General features: G+C 43.8%; 1 protein-coding gene across 1 annotated transcript in view; it reads right to left on the bottom strand.

Annotated features, from left to right (window-relative positions):
- LOC126263323 (serine/arginine repetitive matrix protein 1-like) overlaps positions 1-6482 on the bottom strand; it is a 550556-nt gene extending 544074 nt beyond the window's left edge. The window contains exon 1 of the mRNA XM_049960412.1: positions 6348-6482. The gene's annotated coding sequence lies outside the window, so the exon portion shown is untranslated. The remainder of the gene's footprint in view (positions 1-6347) is intronic.
- Between the last annotated feature and the right edge of the window lie 14675 nt (positions 6483-21157).

Genomic DNA, 21157 nt, shown 5'->3' with positions numbered 1-21157 from the left:
GATTTAGTCCTATTTATTAGTGATATATCATATTTAATGAAACTTGTGAGTAGTTTTTAAATGCAATAATTCATTACATGCTTCGGTAGTTCAGCCACGTTTCTCATGTCGTACAGGTGCCTAATTTCGGATACTGCCTAGGGTGCCTGATTTCGACTATCTAACTAATAGGCCCACGTAAAAATTCCCCTTTTTATTTCGTTTCAGGAGATGGCTGGAAGGAAAAAAAATGTTCGACAGAGGCAAATACGAGGAAGCCTTACACTTTCAGATTGTGTAAAGGCAGGAAACTTGGAAGAGAAACTGAGCTGTAGGGTAGCAAGAAATGTGCTTTAGAAAGAGCCTTCAGCTCAAGACAAGCTAAAATGCAAGAGGTCAGTTTATGAAGAACTTGGAGATTCTTCAAAAAGAGGAAAACATCAAGTACCCAAAAGGCCAGACAGAAGAATACAAAGATGGCTACAATGAATAGGGGACAAAGAAATCGACTTGGGAGTTATCTCCTACTGAGGATTCCAAAGTTCTGTTTCCCTTGTCTCGACGGATGATGAAGACAGTGCAGATGAGGAATGTGTCTATTATGTGTGTAAGGCGTTTGCGGTGGGTACGCGAACTGTGTGCTGAGACCGAGAAACATGACTGGAAGGCGTAAAAATATGAAAACTACAAATGATAGTCGCAATGTATTCATAAGTTGTCATTACTGTAATCAAAATGGAATATCCCAACATTACTTTTTCTAATAAAACAAAATTCCTATACAAATGAAATCTTGAATTTTCCTTGTGATATAATCCTGTCCGAAATTCAGAACCATACTATATGAAACTGTGCACAATTTTTGTACACTCTCCAAAATTCAGAAGTTTCTTTGACATGTATTATTAATCGTCATCTGTTGATTTTCGCTATAAAAAGTTATATATAACCAAAATCTATTATGTTTTCGTATGTGACCCGTTTTCAGGAGGTTTCAGCTGAGTTTCAACCAACAATACACTTCGATTTCGAAAATAGTGTACCTTACGCTACATACACTACTGGCCATTAAAATTGCTACACCAAGAAGAAATGCAGGTGATAAACGAGTATTCATTGGACAAATATATTATACTAGAACTGACATGTGATTACATTTTCACGCAATTTGGGTACACAGATCCTGAGAAATCAGTACCCAGAGCAACCACCTCTCGCCGTAAAAACGGTCTTGGTGCGACTGGGCATTGAGTCAAACAGAGCTTGGATGGCGTGTACAGGTACAGCTGCCAATCAGTTTCAACACGATACCACAGTTCATCAAGAGTAGAGACTGGCGTATTGTGCGCGGCCACCACTGACCAGACGTTTTCAATTGGTGAGAGATCTGGAGAATGTGCTGGCCAGGGCAGCAGTCGAACATTTTCTGTATCCAGAAAGGCCCGTAAAGGACCTGCAACATGCGGTTGTGCATTATCCTGCTGAAATCTAGGGTTTCACAGAGTTAGAATGAAGGGTAGAGCCACGGGTCGTAACACATCTGAAATGTAACATCCACTGATCAAAGTGCGGTCAATGCGAACAAGAGGTGACCGAGACGAGTAATCAATGGCACCCCATACCATCACGCCGGGTGATACGCCAGTATTGCGATGACGAATACACGCTTCCATAGTGCGTTCACCGCGATGTCGCCAAACACGGATGCGACCATCATGATGCTGTAAACAGTACCTGGATTCATCCGAAAAAATGACGTTTTGCCATTCGTGCACCCAGGTTCGTCGTTGAGTACACCATCGCAGGCGCTCCTGTCTGTGATGTAGCGTCAAGGGTAACCGCAGCCATGGTCTCCGAGCTGATAGTCCATGCTGCTGCAAACATCGTCGAACTGTTCGTGCAGATGGTTGTTGTCTTGCAAACGTCCGCATCTGTTGACTGAGGGATCGAGACGTGGCTGCACGATCCGTTACAACCATGCGGATAAGATGCCTGTCATCTCGACTGCTAGTGTTCCGAGGCCGTTGCGATCCAGCACGGCGTCCGTATTACCCTCCTGAACCCACCAATTCGATATTCTGCTAACAGTCTTTGGATCTCGACCAGCGCGAGCAGCAATGTCGCGATACGATAAATCGCAATCGCGATAGGCTACAATCCGACCTTTATCAAAGTCGGAAACGTGATGGTACGCGTTTCTCCTCCTTTCACGAGGCATCACAACAACGTTCCACCAGGCAACGCCGGTCAACTGCTGTTTGTGTATGAGAAATCGGTCAGAAACTTTCCTCATGTCAGCACGTTGTAGGTGTCGGCACCGGCGCCAACCTTGTGTGAATGCTCTGAAAAGCTAACCATTTGCATATCACAGCATGTTATTCCTGTCGGTTAAATTTCGCGTCTGTAGCACGTCATCTTCGTGGTGTAGCAATTTTAGTGGCCAGTGGTGTATGTTTTCCGTATGTGATTCGTTTTCGGGAGCTTTCAGCTGAGTTTTAACCAACCATATGCTTCGCTACATATAAGAGTTTTAGCGTTTCATAAAATATTTCAAGATTATCCAGATTTTCGATAATCCGGATTACAAGCGGTCTCACGTAGCCACTATAAACGAGATTCTTGTGTACACCTGATTACGTCTGATGCGTGTGACTTTCCGACCAGCCTGTAGTGCCGCTGCCTCTGCACCGGTGTGCCGGCTCCTCGCAGCCGCTCCGCTCTGCGCCGCGCCCCCTGCTGCTGCTGTCGCGGGTCGCCGGCGGCTTGCCCTAGGTCAGTGTCGCCCGGCCACAAGCCGTCTCCGACGCTGCGATCAGTCGCGGCCGACACCCACTGCAGACGGGGGAGGGAGGTTGGGGAACGGACTCGCAGTGGTGGGCGTGCACTACGCACAACTCCAGCCCCGCCTTCCTGTTCCTTAACTGCAGCGCAGCTGATGCTGATGACAGCTCTCCGACGTGATACTTGACAGCACCCTTCATGTACGCTAACGGGACGTACACCACAAATTCTATAATTTCCGTCATTTTTCTTTTCATTTTGTACCGATGTGGCAATTTCACTATGACAGAGCCTTTGAGGGGCTAATAATTTAAGACAGTAATTTTCAACAAAATTTATATACTATTTAAAAACATTAAAATACAACCATATTAAAACTGTCGCGTCTCTCCAGAACTAGTTTCCATTTACAGACAAACATATATCTGTGCGAGAATCAGAATACCTCAACGAATAAAAGCACAATCAGTTTGTACAAAAATAGCAACACTTACAGACTGTATTTTATTCCTTTTTTTTGCTTGACAATCATTTCGTCGGCATCCACCTGCGTTGTGACGTTTCAGCATGCTAAACTGCACAATGCCCTAAGTTAACAGCAGTTGTCACGGCTTTGAGCAGTTCGTTTTTCCAATCATTCGATATACCCGCAGTAACGGCTATACCACACGCGCACATTTGCAATTCAGCTGGAATGGCTAAAATTACAGAAGTTGATAAATTAGGCAGTATCGTTTGGTTTTTCAAAATTTAAGCGTACTGAAAGTTAAGAAAGTTTTTCACTTGATGGGTTTCGTTTTATTTGTAAACGAGTACTTGTGATGGTTCTCGTTTATTACCTCTTATCACATACTTTGATCACCACTGATTTTTCCTCTCGTTGTTAGCACAATCAGCATTAAAACTGAAGAAGATAAAGCAACTTGATATCAGCTTCATTTCTCACTTTTTTTCTATTTTTAATGCAGTTTACCTTTAATCGTATTTGGAATTTATATACACAATTTGTCAAAAAGTTTGAATCACACGTACACAGGCACGTACAATAATGAAGTCTCTTGAAATGATGTCAGTACCACAGCACAATGACACTTCGACAGCGCTTTGACAGCGTGAGCCCCATTAGTTTCGTGTACAGCAACTATTCTAAAGCCAATGCAAGATGCATTCTTAGTCCAGCGAGAGCTGTTTACATGTGAATACTGCACTGTACTGGACTGTAAGTCTGGATCATGGAAACGAAATGAGGTCGTTCACCTTTCGAAGCATCTGATTCCGCAAGCTCTTAGATATCAAGTCTCATAATTGGAACAGGTACATATTCGCTTCCTGTCGCTCTTCTTGTACTGTACCACAACTGTTCCACCGCCAGGTGGCAAGCTGGCATTTAGTTACTTATGCGAAAACATTGCCCTCAATGTGCAATAATAGCGCTGCCAGCTTCCTGTACTACTCGCTGTTGACAGAGATCGAGGGTGAAATTTTTAGAGGCGCTGAAATCGGATGAGCAACAAGATGGAGAAAGATGTCTGTGAATTCTAAGTAGATATTAAGATGTCCTGTAGCACAAAAAAAAAACTAGTATTCATAGCGACCTACTCAAATCCTCCTACCAGTCGCCGTTGTTTCACACAGTCCCCGTTCAGTTGGGTCTCGTCATAGAACCCATGTTATTTTACTCTTTCTTTAAATCGTTACTGCTCTGCTAGTGAGGAGAGGCAACATTTTGACTGCCCAAGGCAGCATATTACATAACTATACAATCGAAGACGTGAACTACGATTCCTCAACACAATATTTGATCTCTTGTATCACACACACAAATTCTAAAACACTTTCTTAGAGTTCTTTACTGTCATCCATGTTAAAAATTATTTGTAGTTCTGGAGAAATCACGATATGAGAGGACGATTAAGGGCGATGCATAGACGGTTAACTATTACAATACGGACTAAATGAGGGAAATATATCAGACACATTATCAATTACAGCAGACAGTATCGCAGAAAAGGACATCAGGTGAAACATTTAGTCCACTCGTACACCGAATCCTGATCCGATATTGCTACATCACTATGGCATACACAGGGTGACAACGGAATGGGAACAGCGCAATACAATTCGGCTGACACCAAGAGTAAACACTTTCTGGTACACTGCGGTTTTTCTTTTGTCACTGGAAGAACTATGACAGCAATTAATTTTGAAGCAGAGTTCAAAAATGGCTCTGAGCACTAAGGGACTTCACTTCTGAGGTCATCAGTCCCCTAGAACTTGGAACTACTTAAACGTAACTAACCTAAGGACATGAAACACATCCATGCCCGAGGCAGGATTCGAACCTGCGATCGTAGCAGTCGCGCTGTTCCAGACTGAAGCAGAATGTCGTTGAATGTCCTCTAGTAGCTGTAGCACTGAGCGGCAGAACATACTGCTGTAGGATGGCGTAGTATAAGATGCAGTCTGTCGTAACAATTGATGACGCGTGTCACGAATTACGCACTCAAGGAAACGAGAAATAAGGCCATTATATCAGTGTATTGTCCGCGTTTAATGAGACGAAAGTGTGGGTAATGGTGCGGTAAATCAGTGGACACTATGCTAGCCGCGTGGGATTAGCCGAGCGGTCTTAGGCGCTGCAGTCATAGACTGCGCAGCTGGTCCCGGCGGAGGTTCGAGTCCTGTGTGTGCGTGTTTGTCCTTAGGATAATTTAGGTTAAGTAGTGTGTAAGCTTAGGGACTGATGACCTTAGCAGTTAAGTCCCATAAGATTTCACACACATTTGAACATTTTTGACACTATGCTAAAAGCAAAGTAGAGAGGTTAAAAATAAAGTAGCGATGCGGATCTAGTATTCAATGTTGTGACTCTAAGCTGTGGTGAAGTAATACAGATAGCTGTAGAGTTGAAAGAAGATGGAAAGACGTCGGGGAAAAATTGGTTATTGGGTTTACAACTAAAAATTGTAATAGTAGTAATGAAAATTTTTGTCTCATTGCTTTTTATTTGGTTACATTCGGAAATATATTCTATAGTTTCTTACAGGTGGAGGCAGGGATTGTTTCAGTCTTGATTCACTTCAATCTTCCTGGACCATAACAAAATTTTTCATACCGGTGTCTTTTACAGCTCGACTTTCACTCGAGTTCGATCACTGTCCTTCAGATGGAGGCAACACAAAAACAAGACTGCGGAAAGGGAGTAAATGATAAAATGTAATAATTAAAACACAGGAAGAAAGTAGTTCCATAACAGTTTCTATCAACAATCATTTTTTTCGCACATTACAGTTATCAGATTTACAAACAATCAGTCCTTAGATCTGCCTTTCCTATTAAATAACCCATCACTTAAGGTGCAAAACAGCTTCCACATGTCAAAATAAGAAAGTAGTTCTACTACACTGGAAAAATGATTCGCAGTTTTACTTCTTCCTGGCATCAGAAACACTGATATTTGTTGTAACTCAGCGGGAAACTTGAGTACCTCACTTAAGTGAGGGAGAAAGTGCGTTGCACTTAAGAGAGCGTTAAGGTAAACAAAGCGGTCAGGCGGGCGAACTGAGAAGTCGCTGCGATGTACTCACCCTAAGCACCAAATGCTTTAAGCTGCGGCTGTGGCGACCCCTGGGTTGTGATCCGACGGTCGGCACTGTCAAGTCGCGGCGCGGCGCGTCGCGTCACTTCGCGGCACGTCACACGCAGCAGCCGACGCACAGTGGCTGTGGGCGACACGTCCTGCACCGGTGGCGCAGCGCGCAGATCTGCTCGGGAAAGTGGCCTGAAGCCGCGGCGCCGGCCGCTCGGCCCGCGTCGGCACATCTCGGCACCATTCGGCCGCCGCCGTCGTCTTCAGCTCGCGAGAGCGCCGCGTGCCGCTGGAGACTTGCATTCGACGCTGGAGCGTCGCAGGTGGTGGGTCATGGTAGCAGGAGTTTGTGCTTATTACGATGTTGAGGAGAAGACGAGGGAGAACGCAAAACAGAGACGCGTTCTAGTACGAGACGATCAGAGTAAATCGTTTCGACAGTTTTATTTCAGTTCGAGTTCGCTCGATACAGTAAAAAGAAAAGGAAAAGAAAATCGTGACAATTGACTAAAATCTATTGTCTTACGCTTCTACTCACTTGTTATGTTCCTCCATCTTTTGAAATCACACTTTTCTTTCATCACTGTGTTGTTCTTTTGATCTTATGCGTTTGATTTCTCTTGGATACATCTACCTCTCTATTGTTACGTGCTCGTGCAATGACATACAACGTACGTCCACGTCTATATTCCCGCACTCTACTTTATGGTCATTCCTTACCCCCCCCCCCCCCCCCCCAGTTCTTTCCTTCACGAACTGTGCGTGGGAGAGTGGGAGGAACGATTGGATTGTTGACAAACTTCCGTATGACCTCAAATTTCTCTTATTTCTTCGTTTTAGTCAGTTCACGAGAGATTTGTGGGATAAACGGATATGTTGCACAACTGTTCTTCGGATGCACGCTGTCGGAGATTCAGCAGTAACCTTACAGAAAGACTTTCTAGTAGCGACCGCCCCTGGGGTTTGTCTAGCTTATTCGTAACGCTATGATGCTTACTGAACGATTCCTTGAAGAACCGTGCAGCACTTTGTTGTATATTCACTATTTATTAATTACTTTTGAATACTTTGTGGGAGTGAACAGTTATCAATGTGTTACAAATATTTACTATCAAAACAGTCTTGATCACAATTTATTTATTACGGTGACCGGTTTCGACCACTACTGTGGTCATCTTCAGACCAATGATTAAGAACCTCCTTCTGGTGGTAAATCGCTACTCAGTACCGATTTACCACCAGAAGGAGGTTCTTACTCATTGGTCTGAAGATGACCACAGTAGTGGTCGAAACCGGTCACCGTAATAAATAAATTGTGATCAAGACTGATCAGACTGATGAACAGTACTCAAAAACGGCCGAACAAGTCTTTATAAGCCACCGCTTCCGTGAATTATATTTCCTCAAGATTCATCCAGTAAACCTCAACCTGGCATCTACTTTTCCTGCAGGTAGTTGTAAGAGTTCATTCAACTTCAGATAGCTCGAAACGATTATTCCTATATATTTTCCGGTTGTTAATGTTTCCTATGATTTTTCTCCAATAGCAAAATCGAACAATAATGGATCTCTTCACTTGTCTACGTGAAATATGTTACGTTTAATTACGTTGAGGATCAAATCCACCAATTACCGTCCCTTGGCAGAGAATTCTGTATATTTCTACAGTCTTTTAGTGTTGCAGCTTTGCCATACAGAACAACATCGTCTGCAAAGAGTCTCATGACGTTAATCGTTAGACTAAATCATCTGTTTATATTGTCATTTACGTAACTGGACCGAATACTTCTCACAGGGAAGCATCACCAATCTGAACTTATATTTTAAGAAGAAAAAAATATGTATGCAAGAATATCGGCCCTGTAAACAGTCCCGTGAGAAAGCTTGGGCCACAGTTTCGATAGTACGCAATTTTCGCGAGCACCGTTTCTTTTTTTTGTTTTTTCACTCGCTCTTCCCGGTGCAGCTGTCTCGTGACCGGGCGCGAAGTACTGTGCAGCGGACTGGCAGCCAGAGCTCTCCTATTCGAGGAATAATGAAGGCAAGGGAAGAGTAGAGGGGCAGGAGGCCACTTTTGCTAGAAGTTTTTGAAATCTTGATCGAGAACACTTGTTATTTTACGTGAAAAAAGGTAAGTGATATGAGTACTTAATATGCTGAATCACTCTCTGTAAAAGAAACTTTTGCAATATACTTCAGTTTAACAGTGTCAGCTTTACAATAAAAAAACACAACAGAGATGTTAATAATTAAATGGCCTGTGCTACTTCTTTAATGACACACTCATCCATTTCATTCATTTTTCATTGCATTTGTGAATCGCTACATAAAACTGTTCAATTCAAAGACATCTCTGTCACCAGCTGCGGTTTAGATACCTCGCAATTTGCCCGTCTGAACAAAGCACGATGCCAATTTCAAAACAGTATTTAACTGGCTCTTGGAAGTTATCTAGCCAGTCACTGGTGCAGAAGCTTCGATACCTGCGTGGTGGAAGACCCGCTGCGCTGAAATACTGGCACATGTAACTGCCTGTAAAGAACAAAGTGCAGCTCAGGTATGTTGTCACGCTGGGCGGAGTTTACAGCGACGCCGGGAAGTCTTGCCGAGTAGCAAACCTGTTGACAACACCATTGAAAATGCGGAAGCGAGAAACATTCTCTGGTTGACAGTGTCTTGTTCCATCTGATGGTTTCGGCATTACAGAACCTCCGATTTTTCTTTTCCGTGTTTTGATAATTTAACGTTCTCCTTGACGGTCCTGAAACAAAATTTTCTCTTCTTTTCACATTTCCAAAAGATGACAGCTTGTTTCCTACACTCCCCTCTTACGGACAGGGGCAAAGTCGTATTCAATGTTACATCTTCATGGCAGGCTTCACCATAACTTACTTCTTCGTTTTTACATCTGTGCCCCGTAGTACCACCGAAGCTAATCGACCAACTTGACTGGGATGAAAGGGTAGCCTCATCATCATCGTTGTCAATGTCACGTAAACAAGTATCGAATTTTTTTGCTCTATATCTGACACGTCTGACACGTTTTCATTCTTGAAACTGTATATAATAGCAGGAAAGAAATTAAATTACTTAAACAATAGGACAAAGAAAACCCTATACGCTTTCGTTTGTCTTGTATAAAAGTTATACCAAAAGGATTCACATTTTGCGAATCCGGACTGACTTAGCTGTTTGCTATACATGAAAATTTGAGCTGTACCGGGACTCGAACCCATATTTTCCTCTAATCGCGAGTGCTCACCTTAGCCACATCCGCTATCCTAGCACGCCTCCAGGACAGATCCGAGCTTCCACATGTGACGGAGTCCACAGTATTTATGCTCATACATTTCGTGATTCTCGCACACAAATATTTTATCGTCATTTTTGCCCGTCGAAGCATGGTTAAAATGTCTGTGTTTATACAGTGTCTTAACCTTACAGAAGACACACACACTACACAACCATAGACATTGTAACCATCAATAATGTATAAAATACAGTCAAATAGCAACGAGTAATGATGCTTACCAGTCACGACTTTCTGGTGCCCTCGTTCTGTGACTTTTAAACTTTGCAATTTGATCGTCATGCCATACCACTCCTGGATGTGTGACCTATCACTTGTTGGTTCGCCCACTCTGTTAACACAAACCTCTTACTCACTCTCACTGAAAACTGCTTTGCTCTCGGGCGTTAAGCGGCTGCAATGGAACTGATTGAGTGATGAACAAAAGATGCGCGCGAAGTTAAAAAGCTGTACATTCAGGTAACAAATTAGTGGTGCCAGAATTATGACCAACATTGTCGTGTGGAATAGATTACTGGGGATGATATCTTAAAAGCGTGCTTTCTTCTCCTTAAAAGACGAAGTGTAGCTGATGAAATCACTACATCGTTTTTAATGGAACCATCATAGCGCAGGGAGTGGGCAAGAAACTTTACATTTGATTAAAAATATAAAAGAGAAAGGGTTTTATAAATATTGAGGGATTTTTTAGATTACATCATTTACTAAGTTGTCAAACCCTCCAGAACTATAGTGAAGTGATTAAGATTTCCTCCAGTTACTATTGTGTACTTGGGAAACATACGTACCAGGGAACGAAGCTTTTTTCTAAAGTTAGCAGTTAGCTTTGTAGCTGAATCTGAGACTCAGTTTGTGCCTCATTTGATTTAAGATTCTTGTTTACAGCTGCAAATACGCTATCTACCATCCCGCTTATCTTGTATTTCCGGTAATCACTTAGGTTTGCGTCGAAGCTCTCACTGTTATTAATTTATAGATTTAGCTGACTTTCTATTTCGTAAATCCCACAGATTTTCAGCACTGCTTCAAACTGAAGCACTTTTTCGCTAACGCTTCTGCCATTTATCATTAATTTCTCGAAATTCTCAGCTATCTGGAGTAACTATTAAGGTCTGATATAAGGATTTTTAAGCCTAATACTTGAAGAAATACGGCAACCAATCACTTTTTATATATATTTACGTACACCAGTAGGCGGTTCGGGCTTTCGCCTATCTTCAGTTGGCGTAATACATATTACAGTCTTCATTAGCACATTATTAACACATCGACTGTATTTTGGATGCTGCAGCTCCCCTGTGCAAAGTAGTCATTTGTTTAGCTGTTATACTTCGCGAGTTGTATATTTACAATTTAATACTCGTTAGACACACTTACTTTCCGTTCTGCACTTACTTTGTTCTGTTATCGCATGTGTCTGCTGCATTGGTAGCCACCGCTGTCCAAGCTGTCTCCAGACGCTTGTTTGTCGATCATCGGTGCTCAGTTCGAAGCGGGACTCATCACTGAAGACGATTCTGCCCCAATGAGATTCCAGGTCGAAGATGTATCTGGAGACACCTGACTGTCGCCCGCTGTACTGGCCGACAAACATGAGTGATGGTTTGGAGTGCCATTTCTTGTCATAGCAGGACCCTTTTGATTGTCATACGTGACACCCTTACATCCAGTGTTTCTGAAACTGTAATTTGTTTGTTTGCCTGTACATGTACATATATCTACAGGTTTCCGTCCTATTCGGCTCTTCAGAGTGTATAACTGTGGAACCTCGGCTGTTAGTTTTCTGTGACCAGTGCACATAAATAGAGCAGCGTTCTCTGTCTTGGTGGCTGATATGTTTGTTTGCATCGGACATTACGTCTAACGTCAAAGCTACACCTCTTTCCAAGTTCTGAAGGCACTGATGAATTCAATTGGGTGTACACTTTAAATATTGTTGATCTCAAAATTTGATGTAAGCTTCTGTGCGATTAAAAATAGCTGGTCGGTGTGACCGAGCTGTTCCAGGCGCTTCATTCTGGAACCGTGCGACCGTCCTGCCTCGTGCGTGGATCTGTGTGATGTCCTTAGGTTAGTTAGGTTTAAGTAGTTCTAAGTTCTAGGGGACTGATGACCTCAGATGTTAAGTCCCATAGTGTTCAGAGCCATTTGAACCATTTGATTAAAAATAAAATTTCTTAACATGCAATATACTCAGTCATTCTAGGTTCTTTTACAGACCCATTTCCTAAAAAATGTTAGTTTAGCTACTGACATGCATGGTTAGCAGGCAAGTGCAGTAGTCAATGATTAAAAATAATACAGCGCAATTTACATAAAAACAGAATTACGTGATTTAGTCAGAGTTACTGACATACTGGACTTGGATTTACAGTGATTATAGGTGGAACAAATTACTTAAATGTTAGAGAGTTACTACATATATCGGATGGACTCACGTTAGAATGGAGAACAGGCAGGTATTGCCTTTCATCCGTAATTAATATTATATTTTTTCAGGACTATACAGTAAAATGGATAAATTAATATTTTGAAGCCCTCTGGAACAAAGTTTATACAAATTGGATGAAAAATAAGTTGTTGAAAAATATCTTCTATGCGCTCCATACACAGTCAAGTACACTGATGGTCGCCCCTGGTGTGCAGTGTACCCCTGATCCATTTAGGGGGATTCTACAACCCGCAACCCTTTGATGAAACATTGCTAAGTAGTAAAGTGGTCATAGAATTACTGAAGTCACTGGTATAGTCCTTCCCCTCGGCTCAACAACAAACGCCCACGGTCGTCTCTAGTACCAGCGAGACAGTGCCCATCGGAACACTGACAGCAAATACGACAAACCATGTGATAGGCTTCATTTGTTCGACGTGAGCTATAATCAGCCGATGATCGTATCCTCCGCTTCCAGTTGCTGCTGATATAGCGTCTTCAACGTTTTGAATTAGTCCCGTACACTGAGTATTTAACCAATTTTTTCTGCCCATATCATCACGAAACGCCCGCCGTGTTTCATTCTTGGCAGCAATCAGTCTGCATCGTAGGCATGGAACGGCCTACGCCAGAGGTAAACTCGGCAGGAATAGTGTGAAGCAAGACTCATCAGACCAAATGATTTTCCTGTATTGCTCCTTAACTCTAGTTTTATGGCTTCGGCACCACTTTTTCCTCTTAAAGACATTTGCGTGACTGATCACCCTGCAATTCCCAGCTTAGGGAACTCCCTTCGCGTTGCTTCGTTGCTGACAGTGTTTGCGTCTGCTACATTCAGTTCTGCAGTGACTTTTCCAGCTGTCGTCCTCTTAATTTTTAGTCACCGTTCTCTTCAATGACCGTCTATCACGATCATTCAGCAACATTCGTGTGCGTTGTGACTTAACGGATAGTGTTTTACCGCTTTCCCCATATGCCGTATAAATCTTCGATACAGTGCCTCTTGTAACATTAAACACTTCGGATACTTTGGTCACAGAAATACCTACCGTAAGAGCACCAACAATTTGCCATCGTTCGAATTCACTTCGCTACGACATAACGCAGTATCAGCTACAGACGACACACTTCTGACAGCGACTGACACTTGCCGTTCGTGACCAAATACAACAGTGCGACCGGCAGGCTTGGATAGCATCTGCGTTTATGTTCAAACATGCATTTCCCTCTGTGTTTCCATATTTTTGTCCGGGCCCCGTACATCCACGAGAGTACTAGCTGTCTCTAGGTCTCATTTTTTTCTTTTCATTCTTGGACGAGTGAGCTGTTCTAGTAATGAGGCTTTGTAAGGTCTGGGACCATTCATCTACATCATACTCCGCAAGCCGCCTAATGGTGTGTGTTGGAGGGTACTTTCGATACTACTCTCTGATCCCTCCATCCCTGTTCCACTCGCGATTAGTGCGTGGGAAGAATGGTTGTCGGTAAGCGTCTGTATTCGCTCTGATTTCTCGAAATTTCTCCTCGTGGTCAATACGCGAGATGTATTTGGGGGGAAGTAATACGTTGTCCAACTCCTCCTGAAGAGTGCTGTCCTTAAATATCAATACTAAATCTCTCCATGATACATAACGCCTCTCCTGTAACGTCTGACAATGGAGTTTGTTTAGCACCTCCGTAACCCTCTCTCCCCAGCTAAACGATCTCATGACGAAACGCGCCGCTCTTCGTTGGATCTTCTCTATGTCCTCTATCAGTTCTGCCTGATAGCGATCCCAGATAGGTGAACAATACTCAAGAATCGAGCGAACAAGTTCCTTATAAGCCCCTTCTTTCGTGGATGAGCTACATTTCTTTAAGATTCTTCCGATGAATCTGATTCTAGTGTCTGCTTCTCCCACTATATGTTCTATACGGTCATCCCACTTAAGGTCGCTCTGGATAGTTACACTTAGATATTTTACGGTTGACGCTGTCTCCAGCTGTTTGTCATCAATAGTGTAGATGTACAGTAGGGTATTTCTTTTCCTATGTATGCGCAATATATTACATTTATTTACGTTCAGGATCAACTGCCAGAGTCTGCACCATTCATCAGTTCTCTGCAGGTCGTTCTGCAAATTCTTACTATCATCTGACGTTGCTACTCTGGTATAGACAACTGCATCATCTGCGAATAGCCTTAAACAGCATCCGACGCTTTCTACAAGATCATTTATATGTATTGTAAGCAGTAACGGTCTTATCACACTTGCCTATGGTAGTCCGGCTACTACCTTTACATCTGTCGATTTAGTTCCGTTAAGAATGACGTGTTGAGTTCTGTTTTCAAGAAAGTCTTGAATCCAATCTCAGGTCTGCTCCGATACTTGGTAAGGTCGTATTTTTTTCATTAAACGGCAATGCGGGGCGGTGTCAAATGCCTCACTCAAATCAAGGAACACGGCATCAACCTGAGCGCCGTTGTCCACTGCACTGTGGATCTCATGAAGGTACAGATCGATCTGTGTTTCGCAGGATCTCTGTTTGCGGAATACATGTTGATTTTTATAGGAGAAACGTTCATTTTCCAAAAACGTCATAATTGTTGAGCATAAAACATGTTCCATAATTCTAAAACAGACTGATGTCAGCGGTATGGCTCTGTAATTGCGTGGATTTGTCATACGGCCTTTCTTAAAAAAGGGAATGACCTGCGCTTTTTTCCACTCGTTAGGTACCTGTCGCTGCTCAAGCGGTCGACGATAAATTACTGCTAGAAGGGGAGCAAGTTCTTTCGCATTATCCTTATGGAATCTTATAGGTATCTCAACTGGTCCTGAAACCTTTCCGCTACTAAGCGATTGCAGCTGCTTTTCAATTCGGCGATCAGTTATCTCAATAACTGTCCCATTCCGATATACGTACGACGATTGAAAGGACGGACAGTGTTACGATCTTCAGCGGTGAAACAACTTCGGAAGACCGAATTCAGTATTTCGGCCTTCTCTCTGTAATCTTCCCTTTCGGTGTCGATGTGGTCTCTGAGAGAATGAATAGATGATTTTGATCCACTTACTGCTTTTTACATACGACCAAAAATCTCTTAGGGTTTTTACTCAGGTCAGTTGAAAACGTCTTACTTTCAAAAACATTGAACGATTCTCTCATTGCTCTTCTTAAGCTCATTTTCTCTTCGTTCAGCTTTTGTTTGTCAGCTAGGTTTTTACTTCTCTTGAATCTGAGATGAAGTGCTCTACGTTTAAATAGCGCTTTTATAACACGGCCATTCAGCCAAATATCAGCAACCTGGCGCGGGAGCAGAGTCTTAGTTCTGAAAAGTTGTGAGGTGATTTCGAACTACGGCATTTATTTTAAAAACAACGGAAACGTCCCGAAAACCTTGGTGCCGGCCTCGGTGGTCATGCGGTTCTAGGCGCTCAGTCCGGAACCGCGCGACTGCTACGGTCGCAGGTTCGAATCCTGCCTCGGGCATGGATGTGTGTGATGTCCTTAGGTTCGTTAGGTTTAAGTAGTTCTAAGTTCTAGGGGACTGATGACCACAGATGTTAAGTCCCATAGTGCTCAGAGCCATTTGAACCATTTGAACCGAAAACCTTGGTTAATGCTGGATACACGAACTATTTTTAATTTCAGGAATGAACTTGCAATCTGCAGCGTAGCGAGCGATGATTTGAAACTTCCTGGGGGATTCAATCTGTAAGCTTGGCCGCGACTCGAACCTACGATCTGCCCTTTTGCGGGCAAGTGCTTCACCGACTGAGCTACCCACGCATGAATCATTCCAGAAACTGTCTCCTAGGTTGTAGCTACGCCATGTTTATGCAGTATCTTTTCACTCAGGAGTGCTAGTCCCGCAAGGTATAGAAGAAATTCTGCGTAGTTTGGACAGTAAGAGATAAAGTACTGCCGGAAGTAAGGTTGTGAGGGTGAATCGTGAGTCGTGCTTGGATAGTTCAGTCAGTAGAGCACTTGCCGCGAAAGGCAAAGTTCCTAGGTTCAAGCCTAGGTCCGGCACACAGTTTTAAACTACCGTGTTTGGGGCCATGTGCTCCAGAAGAAATAAATTCAGCCTTTCGTGTACGAAAATATATCTGCGTGTATACATTGTGTGATCATAAGTATCCGGACACCCACAAAAATATACGTTTTTCATAGTAGGTGCATTGTGCTGCCACCTACTGCTAGGTACTCCGTATCAGGGACCTCAGTAGCCATTAGGCATCGTCAGAGAGCAGAATGGGACGCTCCGCGGAACTCACGGACTTCCAACGTGGGCAGGTGATTGGGAGTCACTTGTGTCATATGTCTGTACGCGAGATTTCCACACTCCTAAACATCCCTAGGTCCATTGTTTCCGCTGTAATAGTGAAGTGGAAACGTGAAGGGACACGTACAGCACAAAAGCGTACAGGCCGACCTCGTCTGTTGACTGACAGAGACCGCTGACAGTTGAAGAGGGTCGTAATGTGTAATAGGCAGACATCTATCCACACCACCACACTGGAATTCCAAACTGCATCAGGATCCACTCCAAGTACTGTGGAAGTTAGGTAGAAGGTGAGAAAACTTGCATTTCATGGTCGAGCGGTTGCTCATAAGCTACACATCACGCCGATAAATACCAAGCGACGCCTCGCTTGGTGTAAGGAGCGTAAACATTGGACGATTGAACAGTGGGAAAATGTTGTGTAGAGTGACGAATCACGGTACACAAAGTGGCGAACCGATGGCGGGGTGTAGGTATGACGAATGCCCGGTAATCGTCATGTGCCAGCGTGTGTAGTGCCAACAGTTAAATTAGGAGGCGGTGGTGTTATGGTGTAGTCGTGTTTTCCATGGTGGGGTCTTGCATCCCTTGTTGTTTTGCATGGCGCTATCAAAGCACAGGCTACATTGATGTTTTAAGCACCTTCTTTCTTCCCACTGTTGAAGAGCAATTCGGGAATGGCAATTGCATCTTTCAACACGATCGAGTGCCTGTTCGTTCAAATGGCTCTGAGCACTATGGGACTCAACTGCTGTGGTCATCAGTCCCCTAGAACTTAGAACTACTTAAACCTAACTAACCTAAGGACATCACACACATCCATGCCCGAGGCAGGATTCGAACCTGCGACCGTAGCAGTCGCACGGTTCCGGACTGCGCGCCTAGAACCGCGAGACCACCGCGGCCGGCTGCCTGTTCGTAATGCACGGCCTGTGGCGCAGTGGTTAGACGACAATAACATCCCTGTAATCGACTGGACAACACCAATTCCTGACCTGAATCCTACCGAACACCATTGGTATGTTTTGGAACTGAGACTTCGTGGCAGGCCTCACCGACCGACATCGATACCTCTCCTCAGTGTAGCACTCCGTGCAGAATGGGTTGCTGTTCCCCGAGAAACCTTCCAGCACCTGACTGAATGTGTGCCTGCTAAAGTGGAAGCTGTCATCAAGGCTAACGATGGAGGGCACCACGAACTTGTGAGATATTTTCAGCCAGGTGTCCGGATAATTTTGATCATACAGTGCACAAAGAAAAGTCGATTTCATGTGCGAGCACTTCAACATTTAAGTACTACGAGCGACTGCTCTCAAGAGCGTATTTCGCTTAACGGGTCTACTTTGGTTAAGACTACTGGTCGCCTAGCAGCGTTCGGGCTTCGTCATGGTTGCGTCGTTTCTTACGGACGAAACAACAGGACGACTCCTCCGGTTCCCGCCCATCTGCACGCGACCTACAAAACCGCCTTCCCTTCACTCGCATAGCTAACTGAGATGCGCCTCCGTGCGAAGAACCGCGCACCGAAAGGCCATTCGACCCTGACGAACCGCGAACGAGCAGCGGACCGTTCAGTTACTCAGCGTTCTTCCGTCTGCTGCCAGTTAGCTGCGTTACAGTTTTTGAGCTGAATTTACATCTCCTTCACTGATTGGTTGTCGCCTGGACAAGGAAATACAGCTTCCTAGACAACAGACGCTAAAACTTGATCTTGGTTTTCTGAAGACCTTTTCGCGGTTGCCCCTCATTTCTAACGCCACGCCGCTGGGCCGGAGTCTCGGTTACGTGACACTATTTCGCACCTGATTGAGCAGATTATATTTGTCTCCGAAAAACAAATCCATCTGAATAGTAAAATAAGACATAATTTACTTGAATAAATGTGTATGCACTAGCAATAAAACTGTACAAATCCAACATGAAAAGGAAAAATAAAACATGTAATGATTGTGGATGGGGGGAGGGGAGGGGAGCAACACATGCCATGCAGTTCTAGAATGAAATTTTCAGTCTGCAGCCGAGTGTGCACTGATGTGAAACTTCCTGACAGATTAAAATTGCGTGCTTGACCGACACTCGAACTCGAGACTTGTGCCTTACGCGGGAAAGTGCAAGCTCCGTCCTCAGGGCTTCACCTCCGCCAGCACCTCGTCTCGTACCTTCCTAACTTCACAGAAGCTCTCCTGCGAAACCTTGGAAGACTTGCAGTCCTCGAATAAAGGTTTCAATCTACCAAGAAGTTTCATATCAGTGCGTACTCCCTTGCAGAGTGAATAATTTAATTCTGTAAACATCACCCATGCTGTTGCTAAGCCATCTCGCCGCAATATCCTTTCTTTCTGGTTGTCTTGCAAGGTAAGTAAGAGGGCTTCTATGAAGTTTCGAAGGTAGGAGACGAGGTACTGGTGGAAGTGAAGGTCTGAGGCCGGGTCTTGAGTCGTGCTTGGGCAGCTCAGTCTGGAGAGCATTTGTCCGCGAAAGACAGGTCCAGAGTTCGAGTGTCGGTCCGGCACACAGTTTTAACCTGCAAGGAAGTTTCATACCATGCAGTTGTTTCCAAGCGCGAATTGCTTGTGAACTTCACATAGTAGATCAAACATAATACAGTAATACATAGATGACAGTTTAGTTTGTGTATCAATTTCGTGATAGAGATTAAATTTTTTTTAAGCTGTGCAGAGATAAAAACCAGAGCGGACTGGGTTTCCTTTGATGTTAATTTCGGCTCACATGAAACTGTGGCTATGAAGACAACATTTTGGCCCAGACAACGAACTGCAGGCCAACTTAGAAAAGTGGCGGAAAGCACAGGCGGTTGCCGGCCGCGGTGGCCGTGCGGTTCTAGGCACTCCAGTCCGGAACCGCGCTGCTGCTACGGTCGCAGGTTCGAATCCTGCCTCGGGCATGGGTGTGTGTGATGTCCTTAGGTTAGTTAGGTTTAAGTAGGCCTAAGTTCTAGGGGACTGATGACCACAGCAGTTGAGTCCCATAATGCTCAGAGCCATTTGAACAATTTTGAACCACAGGCGGTTGACTTCTATGACGAGGGTATTGGAAAGATGGTATAAGGCTACGACAAATTTCAAAATCGGAGCAGCGACTGTATGGAGCAGCATCTGGAATCTGTACCAAACTGTTGCAAATACAACATTTTTGATTTTCAGTGTGGTTTCCATTTCTCGACCGATCGGCCTTTACTTTCCGAATAGACCTCGTATTTTGAAGGGGATTTACGTTTCTAGTATTCGATGATAACCAAAGGAAAACTACCATATCATCAGTAGCGAAATGCCTGAATAAGAAATGTTTAAAATGGCTCTGAGCACTATGGGACTTAACATCTGAGGTCATCAGTCCCCTAGAACTGAGAACTACTTAAACCTAACTAACCTAAGGACATCACACACATCCATGCCGGAGCAGGATTCGAACCTGTGACCGTAGCGGTCGCGCGGTTCCAGACTGAAGCGCCTAGAACCGCTCGGCCACAGCGGCCAGTGTCTGAATAAGATAGTCAAGAAATAATTGCTGGGAAGACGTCAATTTTCAAGGAAGTGGAAGCAGAAAAACAGCGAAGATTATTTAATAATACGTCGTTTTAGTTTAGTAGTTGTAGTCAGGCAACACACAAATAGAAAAACAGAGTTGTCCTTAAAGTCAGAATTCCAGATGAGTCGCTTATCTGCTTCATCGTCTTACTGTTTTCTTTACGTCGGCTGTAATCTGTTTAGCCTTATCGTTATGTAAATTTCTGGAAATTAATCTTTTTCTTTACCATTTTAGTAACGCTTTTGTTTGCTGTACCGTAATTACTGACGGTTACAGAAGGCAAACAAATCATACCGTAATATGTTTAACATTTATGATACTCCCTTTTCTTACGCTTTCAGTCGAAGTATCCTAGAAAAAAGGGAGAGAAATATATCTGGTGAAAAAGCTAATGAAAAAAGTTTAGGCGTGTGCTATGGAAACATCTGTGCTTGGTGGAACGCACCGAAAAGGTGTAGGAATGCGTGAAAATGTGACACTCAGAAAGCGAGGAAAGGCACTTCGTTTGACGAGGCTGAGCCAATACCTGCTGCCCACTAGTCAACATATCAACGAGATGAAGATGAAACGTGCACTCAATACGATTGTAGCACCTATCAAACAAATCGACAGGGGGCGACCTGTTATTTATGTGGGCAAAATATGTGAATATTTTCCATGAGCTGAATGAGGGAACATTTCAACCCTGTGGAGAGCCTGTTGTATTTGGTTTGATTTGGATGCTGCTTAGCCTGGTCAGACTCACGATAGATCTTTCATATCACAGTGCTGGTAGTTTCAGCAAATATTTGGACAAAATTCTCTAAAATTTCACTATGAAATAAAAAATAAAAAAGAAATGAAACAGCAACAACATATGCAACAGAGAAGAAAGGGCTTTGAGCAACCCCCTAAAAAAATTTCGATGAATTTAACAGAGATGTATATAATAGGACGTGTCAGAAAAGCGAAAAAGGGTGGAGAGAAGGATGTGTCTGGCTAAACTTCCAGTCGACGACGTGGTCAGTTTGTATATATATACACTCCTGGAAATGGAAAAAAGAACACATTGACACCGGTGTGTCAGACCCACCATACTTGCTCCGGACACTGCGAGAGGGCTGTACAAGCAATGATCACACGCACGGCACAGCGGACACACCAGGAACCGCGGTGTTGGCCGTCGAATGGCGCTAGCTGCGCAGCATTTGTGCACCGCCGCCGTCAGTGTCAGCCAGTTTGCCGTGGCATACGGAGCTCCATCGCAGT

This window comes from Schistocerca nitens, chromosome 6 (assembly GCF_023898315.1).
Source record: "Schistocerca nitens isolate TAMUIC-IGC-003100 chromosome 6, iqSchNite1.1, whole genome shotgun sequence".
Lineage (NCBI taxonomy): Eukaryota > Metazoa > Arthropoda > Insecta > Orthoptera > Acrididae > Schistocerca > Schistocerca nitens.
This window is presented reverse-complemented; position numbering and strand designations above follow the sequence as displayed.